At 38.9% G+C, this 23,525-nt stretch overlaps 1 long non-coding RNA gene and 1 other non-coding gene across 4 annotated transcripts in view; one reads left to right on the forward strand and one right to left on the reverse strand.

Moving 5' to 3' along the window:
- LOC149119541 (uncharacterized) overlaps positions 1 to 22,885 on the reverse strand; it is a 387,982-nt gene extending 365,097 nt beyond the window's left edge. Inside the window, exons 1-3 of one of the 3 annotated variants that reach the window (XR_016228490.1) lie at positions 22,657 to 22,885; positions 15,900 to 16,010; positions 12,619 to 12,680 (exon numbers count right to left, since the gene is read on the reverse strand). This is a non-coding gene — a long non-coding RNA (uncharacterized LOC149119541). The remainder of the gene's footprint in view (positions 1 to 12,618; positions 12,681 to 15,899; positions 16,011 to 22,656) is intronic. The other 2 variants (XR_016228489.1, XR_016228488.1) reach the window with 2 other exon arrangements.
- LOC127485066 (U4atac minor spliceosomal RNA) lies at positions 12,148 to 12,274 on the forward strand. Its single transcript, XR_007912265.1, has one exon. It is a non-coding gene; the product is annotated as a U4atac minor spliceosomal RNA (small nuclear RNA).
- Positions 22,886 to 23,525: the final 640 nt, after the last annotated feature.

The raw sequence follows: 23,525 nt of genomic DNA on the forward strand, positions 1-23,525 counted from the left end.
TTGTGTTTCTATGGGGGTGCAAAAGGTTGAAATCTTTACTTAATGTACACTAAACTGATCTTCTGTAAAAAAAAAAAAAAAAGAAATTATCATTTCCCAACTTGACTCTCACTGGGATTAAACATGACAATAGGTCTGATCTGATTTCATCATCATTTAAAAAAAATCATCTATTATTTTTCACTTTATGTTTCTGTGTGGGAGCAAACTGTTGAAATCCTTACTTAAGGTATACTAAGCTGATCTTCTGTATATTAAGATAATCGAAAATGAATCTTGATGTGAATGGAAGGGGAGAGGGAGTGGGAAAGGGGAGGGTTGTGGGTGGGAGGGACGGTATGGGGGGGGGAGCCATTGTAATCCATGAGTCGTACTTTGGAAATTTATATTCATTAAATAAAAGATAAAAAAAAAATCTTTGGGAAAATGGCAGGCAATGTTACTACTTATCAATAGTCACATCGAACGTTAATGGCCTCAACTCTCCTGTTAAAAGACACAGACTGGCTGAATGGATTAAGGAACAAAACCCATCTATTTGCTGCTTACAAGAAACACATCTTTCCAATAAAGATGCATGCAGACTGAAAGTGAAAGTTTGGAAAAAGATATTCCATGCCAACAGAAATGAAAAAAAAGTGGGTGTACAAAGGACATTAAATTGGCAAACAAAAAAGCTGTCTGCACCTTAATTTTTATTGCAGCTCAATTCACAATAGCTAAGACCTAGAATCAACCTAAATGCCCATCAACAGTATACTGGATAAAGAAATTATGGGACATGTACTCTATACTATACAGCAATAGAAAACAATGAAATCAGGTCATTTGCAACAAAATGGAGGAATCTGGAACACATCATGGTGAGTGAAATAAGCCAGTCCCAAAGGGAAAAATATCATATGTCCTCCCTGATCGGTGACAACTAACCAAGCACCAAAAAGGAAACCTGTTGAAGTGAAATGGACACTATGAGAAACAGTGACTTGATCAGCCCTTGCCCTGACTGTTGATGAACAACTTAATACTTTATCCCTTTTAGTATTTTTTTATTCTACTCAACACTATTGGTTGAACTCTGTAATTAATACACAATTATTCTTAAATGTTGAAACTTAACTGAAAAGTGATCTCTGTTAAATATAAGAGTGGGAATAAGAGAGGGAGGAGATGTACAATTTGGGACATGCTCAATCAGACTTGGCCCAAATGGTAGCGTTAGAAACGTGCCAGGGGATTCCAAGTCATTCCCATCAAGGTGGCATGTACCAATGCCATCTCACTAGTCAAAGTGATCAATTTCAGTTCACAATTTATCATAATGATAGGATTGAGAGTCAAAGGGATCACATAAACAAGACTAGTGTCTGCTAATACTAACTGATAGATTTAAAAATGGAGAGAACCATCCAACATGGGAAGCGAGATACACAGCAGATTCATAGAATGGCAGATGTCCTAAACAGTACTCTGGCCTCAGAATCAGCCCTTAAGGCATTCAGATCCAGCTGAAGAGCCCCTGAGAGTATTTTAGGCATTGAAAGTCAAGACACTCTGGCAAAAAAAAGAGACCTAAATGAAAGATCTCTGTGAGTGAGATCCCAGGAACAGGCCATCAAAGAAGGAGGTACCTTTCTCTGAAGGGAGGAGAGAACTTCCACTTTGACTATGACCTTGTCTAAATAAGATTGGAGTTGGCGAACTCAAGAGGCTTCCATTGCCTTAGCATCTCATAACAAGAGCCTAGGGTGATTACTGATGCCATGAACAAGAGTGTCAATTGTTAAGTCAACAACAGGAGTCACTGTGCACTTACTCCCCATGTTTTGTATATATGTACTAAACATATTAGAATACTTTCCTATTGCAAGTTATTCAGACATTTAGATTGTTTCTGGTTCTTCACTTTAAACAATTCAGTCAAACATCTTTATTTCTCTTTTCCAAAATTATGATCAATTTCTTTAGATCAATTTCTCAAAACAGAACTAATGGGCCAAGAATCATTTAAGTTAACTTGTTAGGATATAAAACACATGGAAGTTATGCCATGAGTGGTGGTCTATATTATCAAGAAAAAGTTAAGTTTGACCTATAGAGTTCCCATTTTGTTAAAGATTTATTAATTTGAAGGCAGAGTTATACAGAGAGAGTAAGAAACAGAGACAGAAAGAGATCTTCCAACTGCTGGTTTACACCTCAATGGTCTCAAAATTCAGGGTTGGGGCAGGATGAAGCCAGGAACCTGGAACTCTATCCATGTCTCTAATGTGGGTGGCAAGGGCCCAGGAACTTGAATTATCTTCTGCTGCTTTCCAAGGCACAATAGCAGGGAACGGGATTGGAGATGGAGCAGCTGGGATAGAAACCAGTGCCCATATGGGATGCTGGTGTCACAGGCAGTGGCTTATCATGCTACTCCACAACACAGACTCCCAGACTTCCATTTTTTAAGGAATCCAAAAGATTCAGGGCCACCTCATTTCATTCCAACTAACTCTCCCCCCTTTACTCTAAAGTGGCACCAGGGAAAGATTCTCAGAACTTTTAATACTGGATGTGCTTATTTTTCAGAGTAGAGCTAGATTGCTTAGGAAGAATAGAGGGATAGGAAATACCAAAGTGCCTGATAAAAACAGACAAAAGATTGATATCTCCAAGATGCCATCTCAGGTAGGTTCAGCATACACAAAATAATTGCAAACAAATGAACACTTTGTACTCTAGGCATGTAGCAGTTAGGTAGTTTTTCTTTCCATTGAAATTTTAAAATAAGATGCCAGATATATTAGGCACAATAAAAGTATTACATCCTATAGAAGCATTGGCTATTTGTTTACCAATATCCATGTTATCCTCTGCTTTGTAACAAGACCAGACATCCGCCAGCATCCCTTAATTGAATTATGGACAAGAGAATGTGAACAGAAGTGCGGACTCCACATCCATCCTGGTTCCCAAGTCTTCCCACACTTTTTTATGTTTTTTCCCTTCCTTTGTCTGATGATGGAGCCACATTATAGAAGCCTGAGTTTCTAGATGACTACATGAAATAGAACTGGATGACCTGCTCTGGACCATGATGTGAACAAGAAATCAACTTTTATTATGGCAAATAATTGATATTTTGTGGTTGTTAGAGCACCTACAAAACATTTATACTTCAAATAACTACCCCAAATGGTTGTTTCTTTCAAACCTATTAAATGTTTGGCTTCAGAGTGATTCCTTATAAAACATGAAGAGAAATAATTCCTGCTACAATAATCCCTTGTCCTATATTGGCAGTATATATAGAGAGGCACTGTACTGAAGCTAAAAGCAGCCTTAGGCAAAGTTCCATGAGGTATACTGTAACTCTAGGCTTTGGGTAGAATATAAATAATAGGCACTACCAGGTATTTCTTGTTCCTCAGACCACAGTTTGGCTCTGATTCCTTAGAAATATAATTTAGGGACTAATGCTCACATTTTCCCTCAATCCACTCTATTAGTCCCTCTAAGTGAGACTCAGTAACAAGATATGGCAGCCTAATGTAAAAGAAAGAATATGAGTATTTGGGTCCTCAACTGCTTTTGTTTCCTTGATTTTTATGGCTTTTTGCCTTGGGCCCTTGGGCAAGCCACTTAACATCTAAGACTCAATTTTTTTTAAGCCTATAAAATGGGGATATTAACTGTATCTGCAGTAGTTCTATAAGGTAGTTGTGAGAATGAAATAATGTAAGGTTTGTGGAGATCTTTAAAAGACTACACAAATTCAGGGTGTTATAGTAAAATGAATTGTTATGGATTTCCTCCTCGGTTTAACTGCTAGTGTTATGTGGATGTATGATGGGCTTGGGTGAATAATGAAAACTAATGGGAAAAAGAAATAAAACAAGAATGGTCACAACTCTTCTCATCCTTTGCTAGTCATTGGAATCATTTATGATACCTTATAAAAATTCAAACACTTAGGGCAATATGTTCACATCCCACATCAAGGTACAGGGGTTTGATACCCAGCACTGGCTCCTGACTCCAGCTTCCTGCTAATACAGATCCTGGGAAGAAGTGGTGACTGCTCAAGTAACTAGGTTCCTGCCTCCCACACGAAAGACCTGAACTGCAATCCCAGCTTCTGGCTTCAGCCTGGCCCAGCTCCAGCTGTTATAGGCATTTGAAGGGTGAACCCTTCAGTGGATGAGAACTCACTTTCTCTCCCCGCCCCCCAACACCATCCTTCTGCCTCTCACACAAATACATTTTTAAAAATTCATTCTGGAAATTTTAATTCAGGAAGCCTAGAATGGGTTCAGGTGATTATGCTTTGCAACCAGAGTGGATGGTCCCTCATACATAAGCATAGCACTGTGACTTTCCAACTTGAGTGTGTATCAGAGCTACCAAGGAAGTTTGAGGAAAACATTGGGCAATTTCCCTAGTGTTCCCACTCCAGAGACTTCCAATCAGGGGTTGAATACGGTCCAAGAATTTTCCTTATTGATGAGCTCCCCAGGTAGTTTTGATGCAAAGTGATACACTGTAAAGGGCAATCATTTATAGTTCATATTGGGGTGAGTTTTTTTAAGACATGTGTTAGTCTAAGCCTCTGAGAATCAATTATAAAATGGAATTAGATGTGAAAGAAACATATTAAGGGAAATGCTTATGAGAGAAAATGAGGAGGAAGCCCAAAGAGGCAGCATGTGCTATCAGATTTCAATAAAGGTCTGAACCAAGTGAAAGAAATAAGGCTGGGTAGAAGCATAATGTAGTTCTAAGGAAAGTTCAACAAGACCATGGGGGAATCCCCAAGTCAATGCCAGGCATTAGAGAATCCCTGCAACACCCAGAAGTGGCCATGTGTCCTGTCATAGCAGAAGTGGCCTCAATGCAAACATTGGATAGATTTCAGAGCCCAGTCCCCAGAGTCATCAGTAAATTGTACTTCCCAAAATTCAAGATCTGAGAGTATATTCTCCCCACCACCACAAGGGAGAATGGGGATGATCTTAGCAATTTCACCAGGTCACCAAGTATAAATAAGAACTGTTCTGGTCAAAGCAGGAAGTTTTTCCATGGCCCCCATTTGGGAAACACAATTAACAGTATGAGTTTTCTAATCAGGGATTATGATACGCAAGCAGTTTTAAAACTAGCCTAACTAATTTAACTATCACTGTTTTTTTGGAGAATCTAATTAACCTTACTAAACTTCAGTTTATTCATTACTAAAATGGGACTATAATTAATATTCTTTCATTACCAGCTTGCTGTATGGAGAAAAAAATTATATACATGAGGTAATTAAAATAAAAGTGACTCAATGAAACTATTAATATTTTTTCTAGTTTATCTGGAGAGACAGTGTACACCCAAAACATATTGTCCATGACAGCTCCAAATTCCACCATGGAACCATGAGATCTAGCATCACAGAATTGAAGACAGAACAGTGTCAGGCAAATCTCTTGGTCAGAAAAACACTTAGTGGAGGAATTGAAATTTGATCAAATATTATAGCAGTATTGCCTCCATGAGGATGGCATTGTTGCAAGGGTCACAATCAGTCTTTTAGCAGGCCTAGCATTGGTGGATTTTCCACATTACATCAGAATTATTTTCTACTCAGATACAAAATCCACTAATAGTTGTTTTAAACCCTCTTCTCGTGTTTGAATGAGACAGCATGTTTCAATTCTTTGCAGTCAGAGAATGGCTTCAGATAGTATTTTAATTTTAATAATCATACATAAGAAACAAAATTAATGGAATTAACTGTAAGTCTGCATGTGACAGATAAAGGACAAACTAATCATATATGTCTGGCAGGTTTTTTGTTATTACTCATCAATTAAGAGAAAACACCTAAAATATTATTGCTTGTAATTTGTAAAATTATTTTTGTAGTCATAATATAGTTACATTCACTTTGAAAACATATCCACCATGCTACTGAAAATGACAGATTTTCACAATCTCAATTAGCTAAGAATGCCCTTTTTGGACTTGGGTTAATTCTAGCTATTAATTTATCCCCTGGGGAGCAAACCTGACAAACATGCTTATTACCTGCACCTGTGAACAAGCAAGTCGCCCACTCTGCATCCTCAATACTCTATCTGCCAGCTTTTTTGGCCTCTTCATTCCCAGTGATCCAGATGGGTCTGATGGTGGAAGATTTTTTTTCTCTAAGCTTTTTTTTTTTTACTATTTTCTTTTAAAAACTGCTTTATTAAGAAACAGTTTACAAAAATCTCCCATTTAAAGTGTACAATAAATGGATGATAGTACATTCTGTGCTCTGCATATATCACCACAGCCAATTTTAGGCCATTTTTCTCATTCTATAAAGAAATCTTATACCCTTAACTATCCCCTTAATTATTTCATCCTACCTAGTGCTAAGCAAAAACTAACATCTTTTATGTCTTTATAGATTTGCCTATTCTGCACATTTTAGATATGTGAAATCATACAATCCTTTGTGACTGGCTTTCTTCATTTATAATATATTTTCAAAATTCATTCATGTTGCCACATGTAGCAGTACTTCATTGTTTTTTATTGGCAAATAATATTCCATTGTGTGGATATATCATTTATCTATTTGTCAGTTGATGGACATGTGAATCATTTCCACTTGTTGGCTTTCAGGAGTAATACTGCTATGAAGATCCATGTTCAAATTTTCATGTGAACATGCTTTCATTTCTCTTCTGTGTATTCCTAGGACAATTGCTGAATCATAATGGTACTATGTTTAACCATTTGAGGTACTATCAAGCTGTTTTTTTTTATTTCACTTATTTGAGAGGCAGAGAGAGAAGAAACAAGATAGAGAAAGCTTCCATCTGCTGTTTCACTCCCAAAATGCCCATAACAGCCAGGAATAGGCCAGGCAAAAGCTGGGTGCCCGGAATCCAATTCAGGTCTCCTACATAGGTGCCAGGGATCCAACTAATTGAGCCATCACCTAATACCTCCCTGGATGCACATTATCAGGAAGCTGAAATTAGGAAAGGAGTCGGGACTTGAACTCAGGGACTCTGATATGAGATGGAGGAATTCTAAGTGGCATCTTAACTACTATGTCAAATGCCAACCTCTCAAACTGATTTTAAAAGTGGCTGCAGTAGTTTTATGTTCCAACCTGCAGTGTATGAGGGTTTCAATTCCTTATTAGTCTTTTATTATTGAGTTCTTTATATGTTGTAGGTACACGTTTCTCAGTTTCTCACCCAGATTTGTAAAACTCATGTCCCATCAGTGGATTGTCTAGTCACTTTCTTGATGGTGTCTTCTGAAGCACAAATGATTTGAATTTTGATGACATCCAGTTGATGTATTTTGTTGTTGTTGTTGCTTGTCCTCTTGATCTTGCCTAATCTAGGATAGTGAAGAACTACACCTACATGTTTTCTTTCAAGAATTATATATTTATAGATCTTATAGGTCTTTGATTTGCTTTGAATCAATTTCTGTATATGGTTTGAGTTAGAGATCCAAGTTAATTGTTTCACATGTGAATATCCACTTGTATCAGCACAATTTGTTGAAAAGACCATTATTTCTTCTTTTGAGTTGCTTTGCTAACCTTGTGGAAAATCAACTGACTATAAATGTGAGGGTTGATTTCTGGATCCTCAATTCTATTCCATTGATCTGAATGTTTATCTTTAGGCCAGTACCATACTTTACTCATTATTGTTCCTTTGTAGTAAATTTTGAAATTGGGAGTATGAGTCATGCAACTTTGTCCTTATTTTTCAATATTGTTTTGGGTATTCCAGTTCCCCTGCATTTCCATATAAATTTTAGGATAAGCTTATTTAATTCTGAAAAGAAGGAAAGTGGAATTTTTTAAAAAAAAATTTTTTTTTTATTTTATTTTTGACAGGCAGAGTGGACAGTGAGAGAGAGAGACAGAGAGAGAAAGGTCTTCCTTTGCCGTTGGTTCACCCTCCAATGGCCGCCGCTGCAGCCGGCGCACCGCGCTGATCCGATGGCAGGAGCCAGGATCCAGGTGCTTTTCCTGGTCTCCCATGGGGTGCAGGGCCCAAGCACCTGGGCCATCCTCCACTGCACTCCCTGGCCATAGCAGAGAGCTGGCCTGGAAGAGGGGCAACCAGGACAGAATCCGGAGCCCCGACCAGGACTAGAACCCGGTGTGCCGGCGCCGCAAGGTGGAGGATTAGCCTATTGAGCCACGGCGCCGGCTGAAAGTGGAATTTTTAATAAATTTCATTCAATCTATAGATAATTTAGGGGGTATTGCTATCTTAAGACTATTAAATCTTCCAATATATGATCATAAAGTATCTTTCTACTTTTAAGCCCTTCTTTAATTTTTTAAACAGTATTTTAGAGTTTTCAGGTTACTGATTTTATACATTTGTTAAATTTAATCTTATTTTATTCTTTTTGATGCTATTACAAATGCAATTGTTTTTCTTATATAGTCTTGATATTTACAGAAACTTTTTAAAAGGCCATTTTTTTGAATTTCAGATTGGAACTTTGGAAATCACAAATAATTACAAATACACACCAAAAATCCCAATTCTAGCTTACCCACTGCATAGAGTTGCTCAGCCAAAGAAATGTCTTGTCACATCTAAAGACTTGGTTCACTCCCTGTTGCTAAGAGTGCCACTACCAGTTTGTTTGTAAGGTGGCTTCTCTACAGATTCAGGAAGCAAATAAGGTCTGTGTTGGGCTCCTTGACTCCTCTTCCTTAGATCCTTTTCTAATGCCCTCCCACCCCAAAGATCTTTTAAGACATTCTAGCTTTCCTGACATTTCCTGGTTACCCAAAAACCATCAGTATAGTCTCCTACCTAGACTTGCCTTTGATGACCAGAACCCTGAATTCTTCAGTCTCAACTACCCACCCTCCCACTTCCCACCTTCAGCTTTCTGTGTGATGACAACTTGCTTTGTATAGCAGTCAGCATATTAGACAATTAAGGTACTGCCTTTCTAGAGGCAGTGACAAACTACAGTGAGCGAATGTTAGAGGCAGAAGATGGTGACTACAACTTCATTGCAATAGGCTCCAGAGGAGCAAGAGGATTTCAGTGAAAGTTACAACTACACAGACATAAAGAAGATCCAGAAATAAGGTCAATGAAAAATGGTCACAAACAAGGGTCAAGCCAATAGTGGTTGACAGAGCAGGCTTAAATATCATCATGGATGGGGATAGATGTCAGGATCAATAGACAAGATAGTCTGAGGCTTGAACAAAGGGAAGAAATCAACAGTAGAAACAGGCTTGAGACATTAGCAAGAGAACCAACATCTAATTCAGTTCCTAGATGCTTCCCTTAGTCACAACCAGCTCAGCATCTTACACTCAAGGAGGTCCTTTAAGCTCTAAAAGCATCAGGGCTTCTAGTATCAGTCAAATTTCAATCAGAATCATTAGGAAATATTTATCCCCATTTCTATCACTATCTCTTTCCCTTCTACCATCTGTATCTCTAGCTATATATATATATATATATATTTATGTATTTGTAACTATATATAGCTATATTAAGTGATTTATTATATGAATTCAACCTCCTGCAATTTGTCAAAGTGAATTTTAATGGCCCATGTTTGGCTGTTGCTTCAGAATCTGATGCTGGAGCCCAGACTTTCAGGACTGGCAATCAAGAAGAGAAGACAAACATGAAATAGGGAAAACAAAGAGGAGCTAGAACCTACAAGGCTGAGCTGAAAAACACAAAATGGACTGAAACCACGTTGGGATCTTACTACAAACTTTAAGCATCTGATATCGATGATGGGGGCTTCCTGCAGAATCTGGCACCCTTCATCTCAATTTCCCAATTGTCACTGGAGTTGGAGAAGATGAAGAGGAGGTATGAACCCAGCTGCTTCTCCACACCAAAAGCGTGAGGCAGCAGATGAGACAGAATGTGTATGAGCTGCAACAGCACCTCCTGCCATACACTGATATTTCAAGAGTAAGAAGATGGTTCTGCTTCATTTGTATTGTTCCCATCGGAGGCTATCTATCTCTTATAGCTGATAGTAACCCAAAACTATATAGGTAAGGAAATCCTGGAGCAATGTAGTTTCTTAGGTAAGTTGACACAGAAAAAAAATCTATAGAGATCATGTATCTTGGTGAAGAATTCCTTATTTTTCCAGGAGCAATTGATGTTACATCTTCTAACGAGAATCCCTGATCTCTATGGTTCATGTTCCCAGTAGATGGGTAAGTGTTACCTCAAGGCTTCTGGAGTAAGAATCTTGATATCTGGAATCTCAAATGGAGCCCTGAAAAGCATTTTTCACTTAATGATTTTTCTTTTAAAAGCTGAAAGAACAAAGCTAAAAGGATGGAATTTCTTGGTCCATCCATAGACATAAAATAGGTCTATACCTCATAAACCTATTTCTTTATGTTCTCAAAGAATAAGGTACAGATTCATGTACATTTTAACCACCAAGTTGTCCTACTGAGAAATCTGCTCATAAGTAATGGGAAATGGAGCGTGTGAAGCAGAGTGTTGCTTATGGGTGTGACCTCTCTCAACAAGGTTAACAGTATCTTGTTGAAAAGCAAAAAGACACAAATTGGGGACTACCTAGATTCTTCTTAAGGCAAATGAATTTCCTTCCTTCAGGTGTTGATTTAGGATATCTCCACACTGTTGAGATGAATGCATCCAGCATAATCCATTTAATTTTCTTGTTTGTTTGTGATCATTGTTAATGAATGGAAGTAGAAACACACAACAAAAAGAAAAAGAAAACAAAAATTACTGGCTTTGGATGGTTATATAAACCAGTTTAGAGTTTGAAGAGATTCCAAGAATGAAAAGAATTATAGGTTAGCCTTGCAAATTGTCAGCTGCCGTAGGCCAAGCATGATTTATGTGTGCAGTAAAGGATTCAGTTTGTTTCTTGTTCTGCTCTGGGATTCCATCTCTCTTCTAGTAACAGTGACATCCCTCTTCCATATACATAAACCCATTCCTGTCAGCACCGACTTTGAAAAATAAAGGCAGAGTTTTGCAAGGTTTGGAGCCAAGTACATTTTGTATGCTTATTTTCAACAAATAGTTGGAATGGATTTTCACAGTAAACTAAAAACAAAGCATCGTTTGGTTTTTCCAGGGGAAGAAATCTTTTCTTAAACCCAAGTGAACAAGATCATGATTTATTTATCAAGAATGGAAAATACATGCTTCATCAAAATCTATAACTTACATCTTTCTCTGGAATAAGTAGTTATGGTAACTGAATACCTGCATTTTTTCACTTCTTTGCTACATAATTCTGCTTGTTAGGAACCCCTTTGGAACTGGAATGCCCTATATTCTTAATGACTTGCAGAGACAGATTTATCCCTCTAGTTTCATCCCTGTTGAAATCCCATTAGAGAAGATGGCCTATTGTTACACTTCCACTGCAAATTGCACACCTGATATTTCAGGGCATTTAATAATTAAGTGAGCAGAATGACTCCTTAGTAATGGAAAAATGATTTGACGGCAATTGACAAAGTATATCATCCTATATTTCTATACTTTACACCCAAAACCTTCCAATCTAAGAAAAAAGGTGCCAGGACTCATTCAAATAACCAGATTGAGGAAGACATACTGAAATTACTCTGAATGGAGAAAATCAGGCAATAACAGCACAGATTACCTCTAAAGCTCTCTTGTAATTGCCAACTGAGAATACCCTATACAGTAACTGTGGATGCTTGTCTTGTCTTTGTTACATGCATCATGCAGTATTATCCTAACCCAAAGTATACATCCCTGTTTTGATTCAGCAATGGGGAGGTGGGTTGCTTGGTTTGTTTTAGTTTGCTTCATTTTGTTTTGCAAATAGAATGTACGATGAGAAATAGGTGGTTTTAAACTTTGGAAAACACACAGCCTAAATACTTAGCTAATAGAAAAGTCAAGGATGACAACCAAGCTAGTAGCATTTCCAAACCGATGTTAAATTCCTACCAACTGTCCACTAACAGTCCCTCCATGGCTGTTTATTTTCACTTTTCATTGGAAAACATACTTCTGATTGTATTTTCTTTAGGTCTCAACTAAGGGAGCTTTGGTTAGCATGTGGGATTTTTTCCTTGAAAAAGAAAAACTTAATCTTGTCTACATTTATTAATTAGAAGCAGCAGTGATCCTTTTCTTGGGGTTGCATTACTGTCCAATGAACGCATAGTGAGGGCAGTACTGCTAACACCTAAACAACATGTTTGCATCAGTTAAAGCTTCAGTTTTAGCTTGGTGCAATTTTTGAAAAAAGAAGCAGTAGCTATAAACATTGTAATCTTTCAACTAAAAAACATGAGGCCCTCATTCAGTTGAAATTCCAAACAATGAGTGGATCATCTAAACTGCCAACAAAGAAATGCTTAGTTTCACTATAGTTTACATACTTTTTTTGTGTAAGAGACAGATTTTAGCGAGGTAACAAAGAAGGCTGGATCAAATCCCCTCCCCAAAACCAATAGTCTCAATTTTGGAGAAATCAGAAATTTTGCTTTTCAATTTTGAGATTCTACTAGAATCAGGAATAAAATTAGTCTAATAATCACATTGTTCTTGAGAAACGTTTTTAATATCTGTCCATACAAATTGCACTTACCATTAAGATCAGCAAGTAATTTATTTTGAGTTTTCTTTTGCCAGCAATTCAGTTTATTAAACCTGCAGTTTAAAAAAACCTTTTCAGCCTATGGAATGGGGATTCTTTAAATAAATTCAAGGAATTAACACGTGGACCACATAACACCTCTCTCGTTCCCTCTTTGTATTTTGAAGGAGTAAAAGTACACTAAAAAGAGGTCTGGGCACAAAACTTAAGTACTAGGCTCAGAGATTTCTAGACTGAGTTGTGCCACTAACTAGTTACAGCCTTGGATAATCCAAACTGTGTTTGAGAATAAATGTTCTCATATGGCAAATGGTGGACAGTCTTTGGCCAACTTCTCTGTGTTTTGATGGCCTAAAGAACAATGAGAAAATCCTTTACCAGCTGTAGAGTATCACCTGAAGCTGGCTTTGTATAATGTGAAGCTGTCTCGGGTGACAAGGCCACTGGAAGTCAGGAATACTTCATGATAAACACGTTTCTGATCACGCTCTTTTCTAAATCAATGGTTCCGAATCCTGGAAACACAATGGGGAGCTCTAAAACTATAGACTGAGGTCATTGGCTGTGGCATGACCTGGGTATCAGGATTCTTATAAAGCTCCCCAATCAAGGTCAAGAAAAACTGCCAAGTACTGTGGAATAACAACTTTTAGATGCCTGGCTCCTGACTATATCTTATGTTGCTTGTCTGATTTCAATATTTGCCTGTGCAGACACCCTCCCAAGGTATCACCAGACTCAACAATAGAAGGTGAAGCACTGGGATATTATGTATTACAGGATATTGTTATAACCCATTTTGAAAATAAGAGAAACATATTTAAGCCTCACTTTCCTCTGCTGTAAAATGGAATAACAATGTCCACTTTGGGTTGTTATTGGAAACTAGACAAACCAGAAAACCTATATGTGTGTCCTGAATGTGTCACCTTTAAGCTTTGAACAATTCATTACTATGATAATGATAACAAAATTATAGCTATCTTATGCATTGACTATGGACTAATAATTAGAATAGGTAGAAATGTCTAGTTTCCGATAACAACCCAAAGTGGACATTGTTATTCCATTTTACAGCAGAGGAAAGTGAGGCTTTAATATGTTTCTCTTATTTTCAAAATGGGTTATAACAATATCCTGTAATACATAATGTCCAGATGAGACAACATACATGAAATTTGTTTGAAAGCTAAATGTGGGGAGCAACTGGGAGCAACTCGGACTAGACTAAGTTACTGGAATTAAGACTTATTCTATGCATCTGCTCTCCCACAATATGGCGCTGAGAAGGGAGGAAACAGCTTCTACACAGCTGCCTCCAGTTCAACCAATAAACTGTAGGACCTGCTCCTGATTGGAGGAGAGCAGTGTACTCAGCGTGTGGGTAGCAGAGTTGGGATTGGTGAAAGAGGACTATAAAGGAGGAGAGAGACAACATGCACCAGGAACATCTAAGGGGAACATCTGAAGGAACACCTGAGCAGCCCCCGAGAGAGCCGGCCGGCAGTGTGCCGCTCCCCCGTGGAAGTGGGGAAGGTGGCAGGGGGAACTGCCCTTCCACGGAGGTGGAAGGGATGGTAGCCAACCCGGGAAGAACCAGCAGCAAACCCGGGGTGGGCCGAGCAGACAAAAGAACAGCGCAGGGTCCTGTGTCGTTCCTCCATGAAGAGGGGGAGCGACAGCTAAATCATTGTACATAAGTTCAGCAAACAAATAATAGTGCAGTAAATGTGTGAAATTTAGTTTCAGAGAGTCTCTATCTCAGTTCTGCCTTTATAATAGTATGGCAACCTTAAGTAGTTTACTTAGCATCCTTTTGACTGTGTTTTTAAAACCATATAATAGATATTATCATCTCCTTTTGGAGGCTTGTTATAGATTTACTTAAAGAGCAAATGTATTTCAAGAGCAAAGCATCGTAGATGGCACTACAGTTCAATAAAAGCAGTCATTGTCACTTTTAACTGTTTGTATCTCTAGGATGAGGTAGTTCCTGACCTCTGATTTAAGACTAATAGCTACTGAATCTGGAATTTATTTTTTTCTTTGTTGTTAGTATTATTGGAGCTCTATTTTTCCTGTACTTTCATCTTGAATTTTAAATTATTGATGTTGGACTTTTGGCCCTTTCTAAAGACCTTTTTGGGCTACCTCTGTATGTATAAAGGTATTTCAAAAAGTTCATGGAAAATGGAAATCAAAGTATTAAGGGGGAAAAATTTGAATTCATGCATTCTATTTTTGTAATACCCATTTCCCCTGAACTTTTGGAAGACTGAGCTTACTATTTGGTTTATCCCTTACCAGTAAGAGCAGACCAACAGTGTAGCTTTATTTCTATTGTAACAGGACCTAGAAAATCAGTTCACTTTGTCTACCACAATCATTACTGTCCTCAAAGGAGTATCCAGTAGGAGTTTCAGGATTTGGGGGACTGGAAGGGATTTAAAGAGCCTTGTCTCAACTATATTCTGCATATGAAGATTCAACTATGTCTAATAGTCAATACAAGGACATTTGAGCCCTTTCTCATTTTTTTCTCACATTTTCTATATACTCAACCCACTTACCACAAGTCCATTAAAGTTTTATTTCAAACACGCAAATTTACTGACCACTTTTATTTGATTCTCCATTGTCTTCAGAACAAAATCTAAACTCTCATGTATAGCATAGTAAGCCTTGCCTGTTCTTCAGCCATAGAAAGCTTGTACCTCCTGGAAAATACCAGATTCTTCCATGTCTCTTTTCCATGTTGTTCCCTTTTCCTGAGATGTCCTTGTCTGGGTAAATGAAAACCTGATTCCCCTCCCAGTCCTGCTCTGTGAGGTCTCCTCAGATTCTCAGGGGTTGGATCACATGCCCCTATAGGACTTGCACCAACTTCCATACAAGCACACTGTCTTGCAAATGCAGGCTTACCATTCTAGGAGAGGAGCTCCAAATATTTGTCTTTAAACCATTCATCTCCAAGAATGGTGTCAGGTCCACATCAGGATTTAACAGACATTTATTGAACAAGTGAATGAAAAAAATCACTATCTGAGTTTTAAAATTCTATGCAAAGTTAGAATAAATACACTTTAAGTGAGGGCCCAAGGACCCCTCCTATATTTGAAGTGAATAAACTTGGTATATAAATATGAAGACATTTATTTAGAGTATTTGATCCTTTTCAATTACTTTGATTCTTAACTATGTAATGACTAGTTGATTTCATTAATATAAGCATAAGCCATGTGGTATAAAAAAAGAAAACTTGTAATTCTCACCTTGAAGTCTATTGATAAACATCCAATACAGGAATCAGGTAACCACTCTCCTAGTACCGGCTCAGCAACTAGCTCAGACAAGTCGATTCATTTTTTCTGAGATTCAGTTGCCTGCAAATCATAGATTTAAAAAAGGTGATGTTCTAAGTTCTCATTAGCTCAAACCTGCTACAGTTTTGTCTAAAGCCATGCTCTGAAAAGAAAGCAGGTGTGTTTTCCATTACAGAAGATTTTCCACCTTAGGTGTTTTATTATGATTCAGCAAAATCAACTTAGAGTCCCTTAAAAGAAAGCTCAGTGCAGGGGAGGAAAGTCTGGGTAAAGATGCTCTTGAAACAGGAGACAAACAGATTCACGGTAGAAAGGGAGGTTTGTGACCCAGCCTCTCTTTTTCTTCCTCTGTCTTCACACTGTCCTATTTATTTTTTAGGGCAAGATTTGAAAGTAGGTTGGACCAGGAGGGGGGATGGGCAAAGGGGCATTCTGCAGCTGCAGTTTCCTTTCAAGTCCCCCTTAAACCCAGTGACAGGGTAAGGAAAAGCTAACTGAGGTGGGATGACTTCCGATTAGCCTGAGGGTCCGAAATTCTTTCATCTCCCCTTTCCCTCTGAACATTTGAACTCTGCATAATGACAAACACCAAGACTACAATCCTGACAGGGCTGGGATGGGCATTTTTCATTGCTTAAAAAAAAGCCACATGCTTTCTAGACTTTAGGGCTTGGGGGATTTTGTGAGAGGAGATTAAGAACTTGGCTGCCTTTCTCTTGCAGATGAAAAAGTGGTTGCCTTTGGAATTTCTCTGTTGGTGCTTTGACAGGCATAAAGATGGAAATACCTGTGATTGAGAAAGCAAATTAGAGGCCTATTCCTGCTAAAAGAGATGGGTATGACACGTGGGAGTGTCTGAAGTAGGCCCTAGGAGGTTCTAACGCGATTCTCTCCTTCAACAACATTTTTTAAGCCCCGAGGCTCTGTCATACAAGGCTACATCCTGCTGAGTTGAGTGTGTGGCTGAGGTGGTTAACAAGTAACTCTGTTCTTAGCTCTTGGCAGGCAGGAGTTTCCAGTTGTTTCAGCACTTACTTGCCCCTTAGCTTCTCTGTTGCTGTCTGGATTTTTGGTTGCACTTTGTTTTGTTTCTGATCATTTATGTGCTGAGTGTGGTCCTCTTAGAACAAAGGCCTCCTGGGGGCTGGCACTGTGACATAGTAGATAAAGCCACCCCCTGCAAAGCCAGCTTCCCACGTGGGCATCATTCAAGCTGTGGCTACTCCACTTTTGATCTAGCTCCCTGCTGGAGGCTTGGGAAAGCAGTGGAAGATGGCCCAAATGCTTGGGTCCCTGCACCCATGTGGGTGATCAGGAAGAATCTCCTGGCTTCAATTGGTCTGGCTCCAGCTGCTGCAGCTATTTGGGGAGTGAACCAGCAGATGGAAAATCTATCTCTCATTTTATCTCTATGTAATTCTGACTTTCAAATTCATAAAGAAATCTTTTAAGAAAAAGACCTCGTGAGCTTCTAGCTTCCCCACTACATTGGGGAGCTTTCTCAAAGTGAGACATTACCTCTACCAGATAAGTGTCCTTTGAAACAGTCTTCAACAGCAAATAATTACCCTTGCTCTCTTCACCCCAGACTGGATCAGAATTTTATTGTTTGCAAGGTATTTCTTTTTCAAACGCCAATGTCCCTGTACTTGGAAACCTGGCATCAAAACAAATACTGTAGTAGGTAGCAAGTCCAGTGGTATCTCTCTGTGGGGCTTTGAGGGCTAGTGAGTTAACTTCTAAATGCCTCTTCCATTGTATTATCACTTTCCTCCTAACTGGTACATTTTGTTTTCCTTACTTCGGGAAGAGTACCAAATTCACACAGCACAAAGATGAAAAAGCTGCAAGAGTATTTGGTGAAAATTGTCCCTCTGATTCCTTTCCTTCAACCTGACCTCCCCTCAGAGGTAACCAATGACATTGCTTTCTTCTGAATCCTTTAAAGACATTCCCTGCTTACATAAGAAATTATGTACAGAGATTATTTTTACTCTTTCATAAACCCAAATGGTAGCACATTATACACACCTGGGCTGCTTGCTTGAATGATTTATGTGTCTCAGAGCTTTTTCCATCATCAGTCCATATGCACACACTTCACTTTTTTAATAGCTGCACAGAATTCTGTGGCATGGATGTGCCATAATGTATTTAACTATGAGGCCATCTGTAACTTCTAGAAATATGTGTACCTAACACATTGCTTAAGGAGCACAATCATCGCATTTTTTTTCTTCCCCTACACAAATTGTGTGTTATCTGTGCCTCCTCCCAGGGGCACTATGTTTGATGCTGAAACACCCCATATCCTGATGCACACCCCCCTGCCACCTTTGTCACCAGACATCTGATACCTGGGAACCATTTTCTTTTCTCCCAAGAAAGGGCTAGATTTCAAACCTCTTGACCTACATAATTTTATTAGCAATACTGCTTTTATATCACTTTGGTTTTATGCTCTAGGCATTGAAAAAAAATTGTTACACTATTTCCAGGCCACTTAAGACTGTGACATGTCACAACAAGTAATTGCCATGTTACCCTAGTATATCCTACATGTGTGTTGTCAGCGAGTGCCACAGTACCCAGACACACAGCACAGTTTACAGAAAAATCTCTAGAGAGCACTGTGGTTTGAGAACAACATCCTGTTCTAGAAATTGAATAATAACATTCTATGTATTTAACAGTGCGGATTGTTTGCTTTAAATAGCTCAATATGCAGAGCCCAGACTGAGTTTCCCAAAGCAGGACCTGTGTGTCTCATTCATCTTGTTTTGTTCAATGCCTGCCACAGTGATGTCTTCTAGTAAGCATTACTAGAGACTAAAGGATGTGATTATTTGGGAAAAAATAGAAAAATCATGTTGAGATTTACCTAAGGTCCTTTTATCTGTGGCACTTTGATTAGAGAAGCAAAACCATAAGCAATTAGGAAAATAAGTGACATACTATAGGACTTTGACCTTATACCATCCTGGAAGCTGATTAAATGGTTTTTGTATGGCTTTTACTTCTGCCAGATCTGAAGTCAGCAGGACAGGTGGTTGCGAAGGAAGAATGGACAAGAAGAAGGAAAGAGCAGGGCCAAACTGGAATCCATGAGGAGAAGCTAGAAAGTGTGTCAGTCCCTAACTGTTCCAAGCCTGTAAATTCAGTGATGTAACTACCTGAAGGAGAACCTGGCATCTTTCATCCAAAGCTAAATATGGATTTGATGCAGGTGTGAAAGAAGCTGGGTGGTGGTGGTGCGGGACAAGTAGTTGGGGGAACCGCAGACCTGAAATTTGCCCCAGAAGCTTTAGGAGTTGGAGAAGCTGCAGAGGATCAGGTGGGAGCTGGAAGCACTCTGGGCCCACCCCACTACTTCAACTCAACAGGACAGGCAGAAAATCAGCCACAAGATACAAGATCAGCAAATCACCTGTATTCAGTACTGCCTTTTCAAGTGTAAGGAAGAATGTGAATGCTGATTCGCTTCCACTATGGAAATCTTATCCAAAATGTCTCTTGTGATACAGCTTAACCAAAAACTATGCAGAGAAGGGAATTCTGTGAAACAGTTCCAGGTTAGCTAAGTTGACACAGAACAAATCTCTCATCCATAGTGTTAGCTCTCTTCCAGTATCACCCCAGATCAAGTTCTCTAAAAGGAAGCATTCACAGACTATAAATTAGCCTCCTGATTTAATCTTTAATATCTATAGAAAAGCAAAGGAGAATGCTATATCCTTCTACTTCTTGTAAAGATAGTATTCTGCCCTCATGAGAAACCTGAGACTTTACTAGCAAAATGAACAACACTTCCCCTGGAACAATCTACTTTATAAAAGCAAAAGTATTCACCTCCAGATTATATCATATAGTTCAGTTCAGGCAGGGAAAGAGAATCGTATTGTCTATTATCTTTTTTCTGGGTTCAATATTTTGCCAACCCACTCAAGGATGAAACATTTTGTGCATATAAGTTCTTGTTTCTTGAATTTACTTTCATTAAGTTTTCGAAAAGCAGTACAACATTCTGTTAGATTTCAAACACTGTATTAGCTGGGACTAGCTGGGACTAGAACTGGCACCCATATAATATGCAGGCACCTCAGGTGGAGATTTAACTTACTATGTCACAGTGCTGGCCCCCTAGATACATTTTTTATAAAAAAGAAAAAATAAAAACCAAGAGAGACAGGGGATGGCGCTATGGTGTGGTGGGCTGGGCTTCCTGCTGTGGTACTGGGATCCCATTTGGGCTCCAGTTTCTGTCCCAGCTATTCCTCTTCCACTCCGGATCTCTGCTATGGTCTAAGAAAGCAGTGGAAGATGGCCCATGTGCTTGGGTCCCTGCACCTGAGTGGGAGACCTGGAAGAAGCTCTTGGCTTCAGATGGCTCAGTTCCAGACACTGTGGCCATCTGGGGAATGAACCAGCAGACTGAAGACCTTAATCTGTCTCTCCCTCTCTGTCTGTAACTCCACCTCTCAAATAAATAAAATCTTTTTTTTAAAAAAAAGACAGAAATTGGAGATTGTTCATTTTTAACCCAGGCTCACTTCTGCCATGTGACATCACTAAAGCATTCTCAGAAACCATGTTCAAGAGCAGGGGATGGAAAACCTGCTTTCTAAATAAAGCCAAGTAATTGGGAACCATGTTCTAAAACTGCTATAATACATAACTGATATAGGCAACTTCAGGTCTCAATTCTTCTTCCATCAGTCTAAGTCACATCTCTAGGGTAAGAAATTCAAAGTAAGAAACACCTGAGAAATATCACCATCTCACACCCTTCTTCAAAGTCTCCCAGTTTCTACTCTACGAACAAAGTGAAAGAAGAGAGCAATATTTGTGTATCCCATTTGGCAATCTGAACTTTGGACTCAGGGATTTGGAGTAAGAATTTGACAAAATCAAATCTGGTCACTGATCTCATTGGTAGACAAATAACTTTAATCAGGGGATCTGAATCTACTACCCTGTACTCCCCTAGTGTGACTGCTGGCACTTTACTTAAGCCCTCTGGGTCTCGGGTTTTTCATCTACAAAATGAACTGAACAGGGTGGTGCTGGAGATTTATTCCTGTTCTGACACTCTATGAATCATTGTCATTTTCTTTATGATTCTGACATCTAGATGATGGCCTGGACTTTCTATATTTAACTTCCCAGAATCTATTTTTGCTATATGCTCTGGATAATGAATGGGATTCCTTAGTAAAACTAAATCTTGCAAGGTCTGAGCAATAATGAGCTTTAGAATAATCATGGCCAGGCTGAATGGGGCATCCAGCCACAATGTGGACAAGTAATCCCTTCTCCCTGTAACTGAAATCAAAACACCTTTTCTTCCTCCACTTCACCATCAATATTCTTAAAGGAAAGTTTACAGATAACTATGGAAACAAAGCAAATAACTACTACCCAAAATAAGTATTTTAAAAATATGAAGTTCCAAAATACAGAAAATTAAATGAAAGCCTTTCTCTATTCTGAAAGCTCTTAATGCTAAGTAGCTGTGTCCTGTTACTGTGGTGCTCTAAGTTAAACCTAATCAAACTTGGGTTCAAATCCAGCTGTCTATTTAAAACCTGGGTTGCCTTAGCATATTGAGCCTTAATTGCTTCATTTCTAAAATGAGAATAATCATACCTATTGCTCACAGGTGTTGTTACAACAAAATTAGATAATTTAGGCAAAATAACAGCCTCGTGAAAGGTTGATTTGGCTTCAGGTCCCTGAAAATCAGATCCAAATACAAGGATGTCAGTGCATATGATTTATTGAAGGGGTACAAGGAACACAGCCAGAGCAATGGGTAATGAGGAAGAAAGGCAGCCAAAAAAGGCATGATTAGTAAGACTGCTGCCAGAGTGATTGAAGCTTAATTCTCTGCGGAAAACACAGACTCAGATAACCCCACTAAGGAATAAAGGAAGCTGGGGCATTTATATACCCATGTCTGACAGATATTATCTGAGGGATATTTCGGAGGTTGAGAATTTTCCAGCGCTTATGGCTGGCTCTTATGGCTTATGGGAGCATAGAGTGGTGCTCTGGAAAAAAAGCTTTTAGGCAGAGGTAGAAATACTGGCTGGGGGAACTTGTTAGGAGCACACTAATAAGTAAAATCTGAGGCAGTGCATGGATAGCATCTACTGCAAAAATATTCACAAAATAATCATTCCTTTCTTTCCTCCTAGTTCCTAGTACAAATTGGGGAACCAAGCTTGATATGCTTTCTTGCAGATTCTTAATTTTGCTTTCTGATCAAAAAGACATTCTATTTCCCAACTTTAAATAGATTAGTGACTAACATCAATTCATTCAACTTGTACAGGGTGGCTGCCATCTTAGACCCCTTTTCTCTATGCCTAGCTACCCCAGTTTCAAGGCCATGAACCAGACACAGGTGAACTTTCATCTGAATTCTGACACTATAACTCTACACAGAACACTCCGAGAGAGAATCATATTAACCTGTCCCAAGACTTCATTTTTCAATGCCAAGGAGTATGAAGTCAACCATGTACCTCATATTGACACCTTAGCACCCAAATAGAAAACTTTCTACCCCCAACCTCCAATTCTCCCCTGTCCTTGTCGCACTACAGGACCTTAGGTTCTAAGAGGGCTTGTATATAATGTTGGTTAATTCCAAAGAAGCAACAAGGAAGTCCCTTTGGGAGAGACATGGGTTTATTGTACTTACAAGAGTGACTAGTGGCAGCCAGTGGGTCAGGAACTTGCACTGCATTGTCAGAGTGCACAGCATTAAATAAGAAGTGATAAACAAGCACAGTTGATTCGTGTTCAAAGCAAAGCCACCGTCGTGTTCTCAAGGTTCCACAGTTATCAACTCAAGGATACAAGCCTGCTGCTGAAGTTGGCTTACCTTTACCCTGCCCACCAGATTCTATTTAAGGTATTTACCCTGTGGCAGGGGCTATGGAAGGCCACACCCAGACCAAAGAATGCTCTTTCTCATGGAGGAAGGGCAGTATTACTAGCTTTTCCCACAGCACTGTATTATGCATTCCTTCTAGTTCTTCCCTCCTGCTCTTATTACAGCCTTTCCCTCAGAACTGTTTGTGCCCTTTGGAGGTGCCCAGTAGCTTCTAACTTGTCACCGAATACTTTCTCCATCTCCTTAATTTACTAGAAACTTAATTCTCCTTGTCCTGTAATGAAGAACGTTGCAGAATGCCATTTCTGAGTCTCTTCATCAGAAGCCGCTAAGCCTGAACTTCATCAGCGAAATTAGCAGAAAATCATGCACATTGGTACCACTGTAAATCCCTGGTCATCAATGCTAAAATATCAAACAGGCCCTTAACCCAGCTTTCCTGGCTTGCTGGTTTTTCTTGTCTATAGCAACTATTTCCAATGCTTTCCATTTTCTTCATAATCCCAACTTTCTCCTGGGCCATTGTTCGTAGCAAATAATTTTATTTCTTACTTCACAAAGAAATTAGAGGCCATGGGCAAGACTTCTTTATATGTTCTATCACCAAATCAGTCTTCATTGTTTCCCTTTTCCCTGCTATTACATTACAGAAGATCAATTCCTTTTTCCTCATG

Source organism: Oryctolagus cuniculus, chromosome X, assembly GCF_051225735.1.
Source record: "Oryctolagus cuniculus isolate XC-2025 breed Fujian yellow rabbit chromosome X, ASM5122573v1, whole genome shotgun sequence".
NCBI classification, from domain to species: Eukaryota; Metazoa; Chordata; class Mammalia; order Lagomorpha; family Leporidae; genus Oryctolagus; species Oryctolagus cuniculus.